Here is an 8,133-nt window from a genome sequence, read left to right as displayed (position 1 = left end):
CACAGGAACAACACTGAGATCCTCAAAGCTAAGTTAGGTGCCTAGGCTCCCTATATACTCAATGGGGATTGATAGACTTCTTAGACTGTGATCCATCAAAAGCCAGCCTGCAAGGCAGGAAGCCACCGCAGGTAGCCAATAGAATGCCAACCATAGGGGTGTGTGCTAAGGTCCACCCCTCTCATGGAGATAGGTGGCTACGTCCAGACTGCAGGAAGGCACCTGTCTCTGCTTGCAAATCCACTAATAGGAACAGGCTGCCTAAACAGCTTCTTGCAGAAATGAGTTAGCTACTGGCCTCACTCCACACAAAATGGCTCATAGAGGAGGAGTCTACCTACTACTAATTTTTATCCCAGTAGTTGGAGCATTCACCTGGGATGTGGGAGACACAGGTTTAATTCCCCCCCTTCGCTACCAGAGGAGGAAGGGATTTGAACAAGGAGTCTGCTACTTCTCAGGGATGTGAGCTCAGCACTGAGCTATAGGATATTCTGATAGGAGCTGTTCTCAATCTCTCCTGTTGAAGTTGTTCCACTGTAGAGTAAATAAGGAAAGAGTGGTCAGCATAGGAGGACTGGGTCTCCTACCTCCTAGATGGGTGCCCCAATCACTGGACTGCAGAAGCATTCTCACTCCACTCTTCTCTCTCTGGCCCAATGACTGTTCCTCTGTGGATAAGTACTTAAATAGTCAGGGAGAACAGAGACTGCTAGGAGTAAGCAGGCTCCAGCAGAGTCCTGGGACTTCGAACAAAGGGTAAGTCTACACAGCAACTAGATGCTCAGGCTCTTGTTATTCTTTGCTTGTTGTCCATTAGCCAGTTTTCAGTCCTCATGACAATGTTCTATTCCAGGTAGGAGCTGGTCCTGAACAATGAGAATTTATATCATATATACATTTTTATGCTACCTAATATAGCTGAGGATGTTATTATCCATATAAATGGATAATCCTTGTTTGAGTCCCACTAAGCTTTTGGCCTCTGTAATATATTGTGGCAGTGAGTTCCACAGGTTAATTATGTGCTGTGTATTTTGTACTTCCATTCTAAATATGTTGCCTTGCAGTCTCCCTATTTAATCTGAAGTCCCCTTATTCCTACATTATAGGGTGACCAAACAGCAAGTGTGAAAAATCGAGACAGGGGGTGGGAGGTAATCGGAGCCTATATAAGAAAAAGACCCCAAAATCAGGATTGTACCTATAAAATCGGGACATCTGGTCACCCTACTACATTAGGAAACAGGATAAATAAAACAGAGTGATTTGCCATTTCTATACCATTCATCTCTTTATCATGGGACTTCATAACTAGGGACTCACATACATGTTAATATTAAAAGCAAATCATGTTAATTGCATGAAATATGGTATTTTTTGTCATTCAACTTTACTGAAGCCAAATGAGTTGCTTGACAAAGCTAGTTCCTGGAATGACAGATTATGTGTGTTGAGGAGAAGGGCTTCCCAACAGCTGTGGAAAAGCTTAAAGCCTCAAGGTATGTTAATAACAGTAAAGCCATTAATACTTCACCAGTTTCCAAAATGTAATGAGAACAGGCAAACTTTATGTCAAGCATGTGTTTTTAAACTCTGATGATTAATCGCTATTTTCAGTCCACTGTTAAATTTGCCTTAACAATGCTAATTTATTAAACATAATTCCATGAATGAAATAACTCATTTGGACATTCTCTAACCATTGGGCAACATGCATTGAAATGTTTTCAGCAGAAAGCAGGGGCCCTGGAATAACATTTGGGGAGTTGGTTTCAGGAGTTTGTTGCAATTCATTGGGGGACTGAACTGACTCCCATTTAGTTCACTGGGAGTTTGATCAGGCTCTTTGTTGGTGAATCATTTTATTCTACTAATTGATCACTTCATAAAAGCACAGTCTTTGATTATAATTACCCATATTGCTGTAATGCCCTTAGACCCACTCTACTAAATGCTGTACAAACATATAGGAAAGGATAGTCCCTACCCTGAAGAGCTTACAATCTAAAGAAACAAGACAAAAAGTATATGTATGGAAGTATTATTATCATCCCCATTTTACAGACAGGGAAATGAAGCAGAGAGAGTTTAAGTGACTTGCCCAAAGTCATATGGGTAGTCTATGGACAACCTGAGATTTTAATCAGTATTTCCTGAGTACCAGTCTGGTGCCATAACCACAGGACCATCCTTATTTCTTGGTTTCAAGCATGCGGATTTGACGAGGTTACTTCTAATGTCCACGTCTCCAAGATGGTCATATTTTTTTACTGTTAATTAAGTTGTTATATAGGATACAAACAATATTTCCAACTAATAAAAGTGTTGGCTCCAATTTGAAATGAAACTTTGGCAGCAAAATGTATAGACTGATTTTATGCGCAATACCAGTTTTCCAGAAGTTGCTGGGGCAGGATCGCTGCAATGCTTGAATTGATATATGCATTCAAAGACAGGCAGCTGATGCAAGGCATACCAATCTCCCTTCCAAGAAGCAGGAAAAGGGAGCCAAGTTTCACTGAGCAAAAGTGGGTGTTTGAGTATGGGAGGGACATGAGATCTCATTGGTTCTTCCATAAATTCAGATAAACGATCACATAGTAGGATGTTTATCTGAATTCCAAACCTTTGGATGTCTTCTCACTTGGATCCTGTATGTATTTTTGCTATCTTGATGGAATGTTTTGCAACATGGCAATGAAACATCTCATACTGATGCAGTGTCATCACACAATCTGTGGAGCAGAGAAGATAGGATTTAGTACCTATTCTCATCAATTTGAGAAGAGCTTAAATATGGTATTAATTTTCTGTGACCTGCTAAGAAGATATTTATATATAGCTAGGGTGACCAGACAGCAAGTGTGAAAAATTGGGACAGGGAGTAGGGGGTAATAGGAGCCTATATAAGAAAAAGACCCAAAAATCGGGACTGTCCCTATAAAATCAAGACATCTGGTCACCCTAGCTCCCTTACTCCTAAATGTGAATACTCCTAAAGGTGACCATGATAGCCCAGATACTCCAGGCTTATTCAGAAAATTGCCCTTGGTAACAATTTGTAGATGTTGACAGCTGTGTTGCTATGGTACATCAGTCCCTTTTGGTGGAAATAGAGTCAACCTGAATGCCTTTGCCAGATTAAATCAGAGAGATCTAGCAGTGGGCACTGCAGTGGGATTCAGGAGATGTGGGGTCAGTTACCACCTCTGCCACCTGACTATAGGCAAATAATTTATTCTCTGTGCCTCAGTTTCCCAGTTCTAAAACAATGTTCTTGTCTATTTAGATGATATACTGATTAGGACAGGGACTGTGTCTTACTATGTGTTTTTTATAGCATCTGCTACAATGCAACTCTGATTTTAGTGCTACTGGAACACTAGCACTAACCAAAATAACTAATTATTTTGGTTATTCACAATATCTAGGTTTTTTTTCTTCATTAAACTTAAGAATAGCATTTTATTCTTGGAAAATAATAAAATATAGTGGTTCTTCTGGAACCCAGTCTAACACATAGTCTATTTTTATTTCAACCCATTACTTGCAAATTCAGGAATGTCCACAGTTCATTGTCCAAATTCCCACATCAGGCTACTTAGATAAAAGACTTTCTTTGAGATTAAAGAGTTCCATAATAAACAAATATATTTGAATACCACTGCAGAGTCATTCCACTGCCAATTCCACCAACCTATCTATAAAGAAAGTTCTGCTTTCTAATGCCAAAAGAGTGAAATGCCTTTAGACTAGACTAGAATTTGAGATGCCCATTTGCCATCATAATTGTTTATTATTTGTACTGTATTACCATAGTATGTAGTCCTAGACCAGGATCCCATTGTGCTAGGCACTCTACAACTAAGGTATGTTTTAATATAGTATCTTTCTTTTTTAGCATCACAAAAGATCTTTTTGGCTCAGAAGCCCTGTGAGCTGACTTTAAAATGTATGCCCAGATAATGGGGAAAATAATAGTCACTGGAAGTGTTTTTCAATACGGTACTTGGGATATTTAACTAGACCTCATGACTGAAAGTTCTTATGATCATCAAAAGATCAACATTCCAACACATTCCTAGTTGTGATCTGTTTATTAAATGTTCCCTTTTTTGGTGCTAAGTGTGAATGTTTGGAACAATGCTACAGCTCATACAACCCACTTGACCTCCCTAGTGCATTTTTAAAAAGAAGGAAAAAATGTGGATGCCACTGAAAATTATAGGGGTCTGGCTTTGGAGAAAAACAGAACTCAGGCCAACAGTATGTTTAGGCTGGAAATATCCACAACTATAAAAGAACAAGACTCTAACTGAAGAATCTTTTATTCAGAGGAAGAAAAGGAATTCCTTGAAAAGAGGAACAGACCGTGACTTTAAAAGTGTGTAAAACACGTTTCTTTCACAGAAGCCCAGCTATGCCTTACACACAGTCCTGGCTAGTTAGTCTGTTCAATTTCATTTTTACCTTAAAAGCAGCAAAGAGTCCTGTGGCACCTTATAGACTAACAGACGTTTTGGAGCATGAGCTTTCGTGGGTGCATGCATCCGATGAAGTGGGTGTTCACCCATGAAAGCTCATGCTCCAAAACATTTTAGTCTATAAGGTGCCACAGGACTCTTTGCTGCTTTTACAGATCCAGACTAACATGGCTACCCCCTCTGATTTTTACTTTAAACACAGAAAAATGTGAGTAACACATCACGGGGGCTTAAAGTTCATATAACTTCTTAGCTGGGGTGGAATTTGCTGACAATATTCTCTGCTAAAATTAGCAGAACAGGATTGGTTTATTCTCTGGAGTTGGATTTTTGACCTGCTGTTTTTCACTGATGATATTGTATGGTTTTATAAGCTCCACCTATTTTTTTCTACAAAGATGATACATTGATTATTCCTCTTCTCATCAGTAATTTGGCAGCATAAAGAATGTTTGCTTATTACTTGCTTTGATGCTATCTCCTAATTGTTATTAACAATTATATCTACACTTATGTAGTACCTTAAGCTCCAGTGGTGCCAGAACATGTATATAGCTATATATGGTCAAAGGCTGATGTGAAACATGAAGGCAACAGGCAAGGCACACAGAGAGCAACTGGTAGAAATCTCAATACTGACCACTTTATGTGTGTGCATATGTTTGAGCGCAAGTGCTTCTATATTAGCAACCAAATACTACATTTAATGACAGATAAGATTATATCAGGACACGCCTCATCCACCCAAAAACCTGAACAGCATGGAAATACGAAGTTCAGGGCAAAGACTTGTGCATGCCTTTCCCTCTTCATATTGCCTACCATACTGTAAGTAACACACTTCAACATGTCGCAAGGCTTCTACTTCCATATCCAGCGGATACCCCCAGAAAATACATACCTGTTGTGGCTTTTGCTCTTTACACAACACTAATAAGAAGAAAACAAATGGGCACAGCTGGGTCCAGGTTATCAAGTTTACTAAATCTACAGAAACATGAGAAGACTGGCTGCAGCAGAACCTCAGAGTTATAAACACTAGAGTTACAAAGTGATCAGTCGACCACATGCCTCATTTGGAACCAGAAGTACACAATCAGGCAGAAGCAGAGACACAAAAAAAAAAAAAAAAAGGAAATGCAGTACTGTGTTAAATGTCAAATAAAGGGAAAGCAGCATTTTTCTTTTGTATTAAGTCAATGTTCAATTGTAAACTTTTGAAAGAACCATAACATTTTGTTCAGAGTTACGAACAACCTCCATTCCCAAGGTGTTCATAACTCTGAGGTTCTACTGTATATACATATTGCTGTTGTGGTTGGTTTCCAGAACACAGTGAGCATCCTTGGAGGGCTCACAAATGATTTAAAGGCCCAATTCCTATACACTACACTACACTACCCCAGTTTCATAAAACTTGCACTCGACTGTACCCTCATATGCTTCTATCTGTCCCACATTCTGTGCATTTGGGAAGTTATTCTGCCTTAACACTGCTGAGGTCACTGTTGCATTAGAGTGTAAGTTTGATGAAGCTTCCTGTCTCTTCTACCCATTCCCAAACCTCCTGGCTGCTGTAAGCAGGGGAGTCTCTACTACACTACCCTCTCCCAGAGCCTCTTGCTATTGCAAGGAGAGGAAAGAAACCTCTGCTATACTATCGCTACTCCTGCCTCCATTTCTTGGGTCCTCTTCCCCCAATATAAATCTCCAGTGTGCCACAACAGCAAGAGCAGCAGTGAGAAACTGATACGATTCTTGACAGTTTTGCAGCTTTCTCTGTTACTGCTTGGAAAAGCTAAGAGCGGCACAGGAGGCAGTAGAACAGACTCAGGAAGATAATGCTACATTGGTTCATATTTGGAAAATTATCTCAACAATCACAAAGGCAAGAAACTGCTTTGTATTTTTAAACAAGAGTTTACGTTCTGCAGAAAAAGATGGCTTAGGCCCTCACACTCACCAGGGAGAGAGACTCAATGCATTTTTTTCAGAGCCTGAACATTCAGGGGAGCTCAGGTCTCTGTTGTTGGGCTTTATAGCCATGTTTGTCTACCTGGTGGGTTTTTCTGTAGCTTCACAGCTCTAATTATGTGTGAGACCAAATACTGATCATATTCTCAGTTACTTTCTGGAGAAGAAGTTTGAGTGAAAAGAAGAGAGTATTAAATGCTGCCAGCCCTGAATACATGGGTCATGGCACTCCCTGTAGCTTCTCCCAGCAAAGGAGCCTGAAAGCTTCTACAGAAGCATCCCCACTTGTAATTGAAGAATATCCTCCTTCCCCTTGCCCAGTGCTACACTGACTCTGATTCCTTTGATGCAGCTCTGCTCTTAATTACCTGATAATCATCTGAACTGCAGCCTTTACAGTTCAACCTCAATCACTTACCCACTGGAAGTGTTTAGGAAAGTAACTTCATCCTTCATTTGTTTCCTGAGCATTGCCCTACAGAAGCTGTGTAAGCTCTCTGAGGGCTTTGTTGGTTACAGTCCATGGCTTGCACATTGCAGAAATATAAATGTTAGGTCAAGATGCTCTGACAAGTTTTAAATCCATCCAGCTGCTGTTTCCTAAATGTGTCCCTGGAGTAGATGCATGAAAGATGTTTACAATTAAAAAACTGAAGCAGTCAGTTAACAGCAGTAGAGAATTACTCTACCCGGCACCATCCATTAAGTCTATTAGAAAACTCATTGTCAAAAGCATGATCTCATTTAATATCAATGCCAAAGGAGCAGAAATATTTACTTTCAGTCCATCCTGTGGCTCCTGGGGTGTCTTTAAAGTACAGGCCCACCCTGGGAGATGCATAGCTCCTGCAGGGGCTCTGGGAGACAATGTTACTGGAACATGGGAGCACACTGTGTCTGTGCTGTGCCAAGTTTAGCAAGGTGCTGCATTCACTCCCTTCTGCCATTAGCCAGTTCCAAAGGCCAATGGAAAGAAGAGCAGGCTGATACCTTTAGTTTTTCCCCTCCTGATTTGACCTATGGAGCCAAAAGCCCAGAGGGACAGACTGGAGCATCTAAGCTCCACTAAGGGGGAGCCAGTGCTCTATATGCCAGCAGGGGCCTGACCTGCTGTAGTGCTGGTTGTGGGGCTAAGTGGTTTTAATGGCCAGAGCTCCTTCCTTTGCTGAAGGCAAACGTCACTTCCTTAGTGATGCTCAGGTCATACCTTCTTTGTGATTGTGAAGGCTAGAATCATCTTTTAAATCAAAAGTGAGATTATGATGTCACTGAAGGACTTTGAGAGCTGAGGTGCAAGACATGTCTTTTGTGTCTATGCCCTAATCCATCCCTGCCCTGGCTGTATCCAAAACCCGGTGAAGCTAAACCAAGCCCAATGGGTTTAGTAGAGCCTTTATGATCATTTTTTGAACATCTGCACAATCTTTTGTGAGGCTGGCCTCGTTTTGGCATCTCATCTCATTTTGGTGTCTCAAGTGGGTGGAGCTTTGGAGAGTACCATCTGTTTGTCTCCCCAAAATTTCAGCAATGGTAGGGAAGATGTTTCATTTCCTCCCTGTGCCTTTGGAGAAAATAGCACCAGTAGCTGTGCTCCCTGAGCAAAGGAAAGTGAAACTCCAGGTTTAGAGAAGCTGGAGTGGAGATAGAGTGGCAGTGGCTTCGAACACTTGGT

At 40.8% G+C, this 8,133-nt stretch overlaps 1 protein-coding gene and 1 long non-coding RNA gene across 3 annotated transcripts in view; one reads left to right on the top strand and one right to left on the bottom strand.

Moving 5' to 3' along the window:
- Positions 1-596: 596 nt before the first annotated feature.
- LOC123378200 lies at positions 597-7,055 on the bottom strand. The gene is made up of 3 exons (XR_006582502.1): positions 6,880-7,055; positions 2,630-2,738; positions 597-869 (listed from the first exon to the last, which is right to left on the bottom strand). It is a non-coding gene; the product is annotated as an uncharacterized LOC123378200 (long non-coding RNA).
- MYLK (myosin light chain kinase) overlaps positions 608-8,133 on the top strand; it is a 325,041-nt gene continuing 317,515 nt past the window's right edge. Inside the window, exon 1 of one of the 2 annotated variants that reach the window (XM_045031718.1) lies at positions 608-759. The gene's annotated coding sequence lies outside the window, so the exon portion shown is untranslated. Of the gene's footprint in view, positions 760-1,441; positions 1,503-8,133 lie in introns of those variants that run through there. The other variant, XM_045031717.1, reaches the window with a different exon arrangement.

This window comes from Mauremys mutica, chromosome 10, assembly GCF_020497125.1.
Source record: "Mauremys mutica isolate MM-2020 ecotype Southern chromosome 10, ASM2049712v1, whole genome shotgun sequence".
NCBI classification, from domain to species: Eukaryota; Metazoa; Chordata; order Testudines; family Geoemydidae; genus Mauremys; species Mauremys mutica.
The sequence above is the reverse complement of the archived record's forward strand: the minus strand, read 5'-3'. Positions and strand labels throughout refer to the sequence as shown.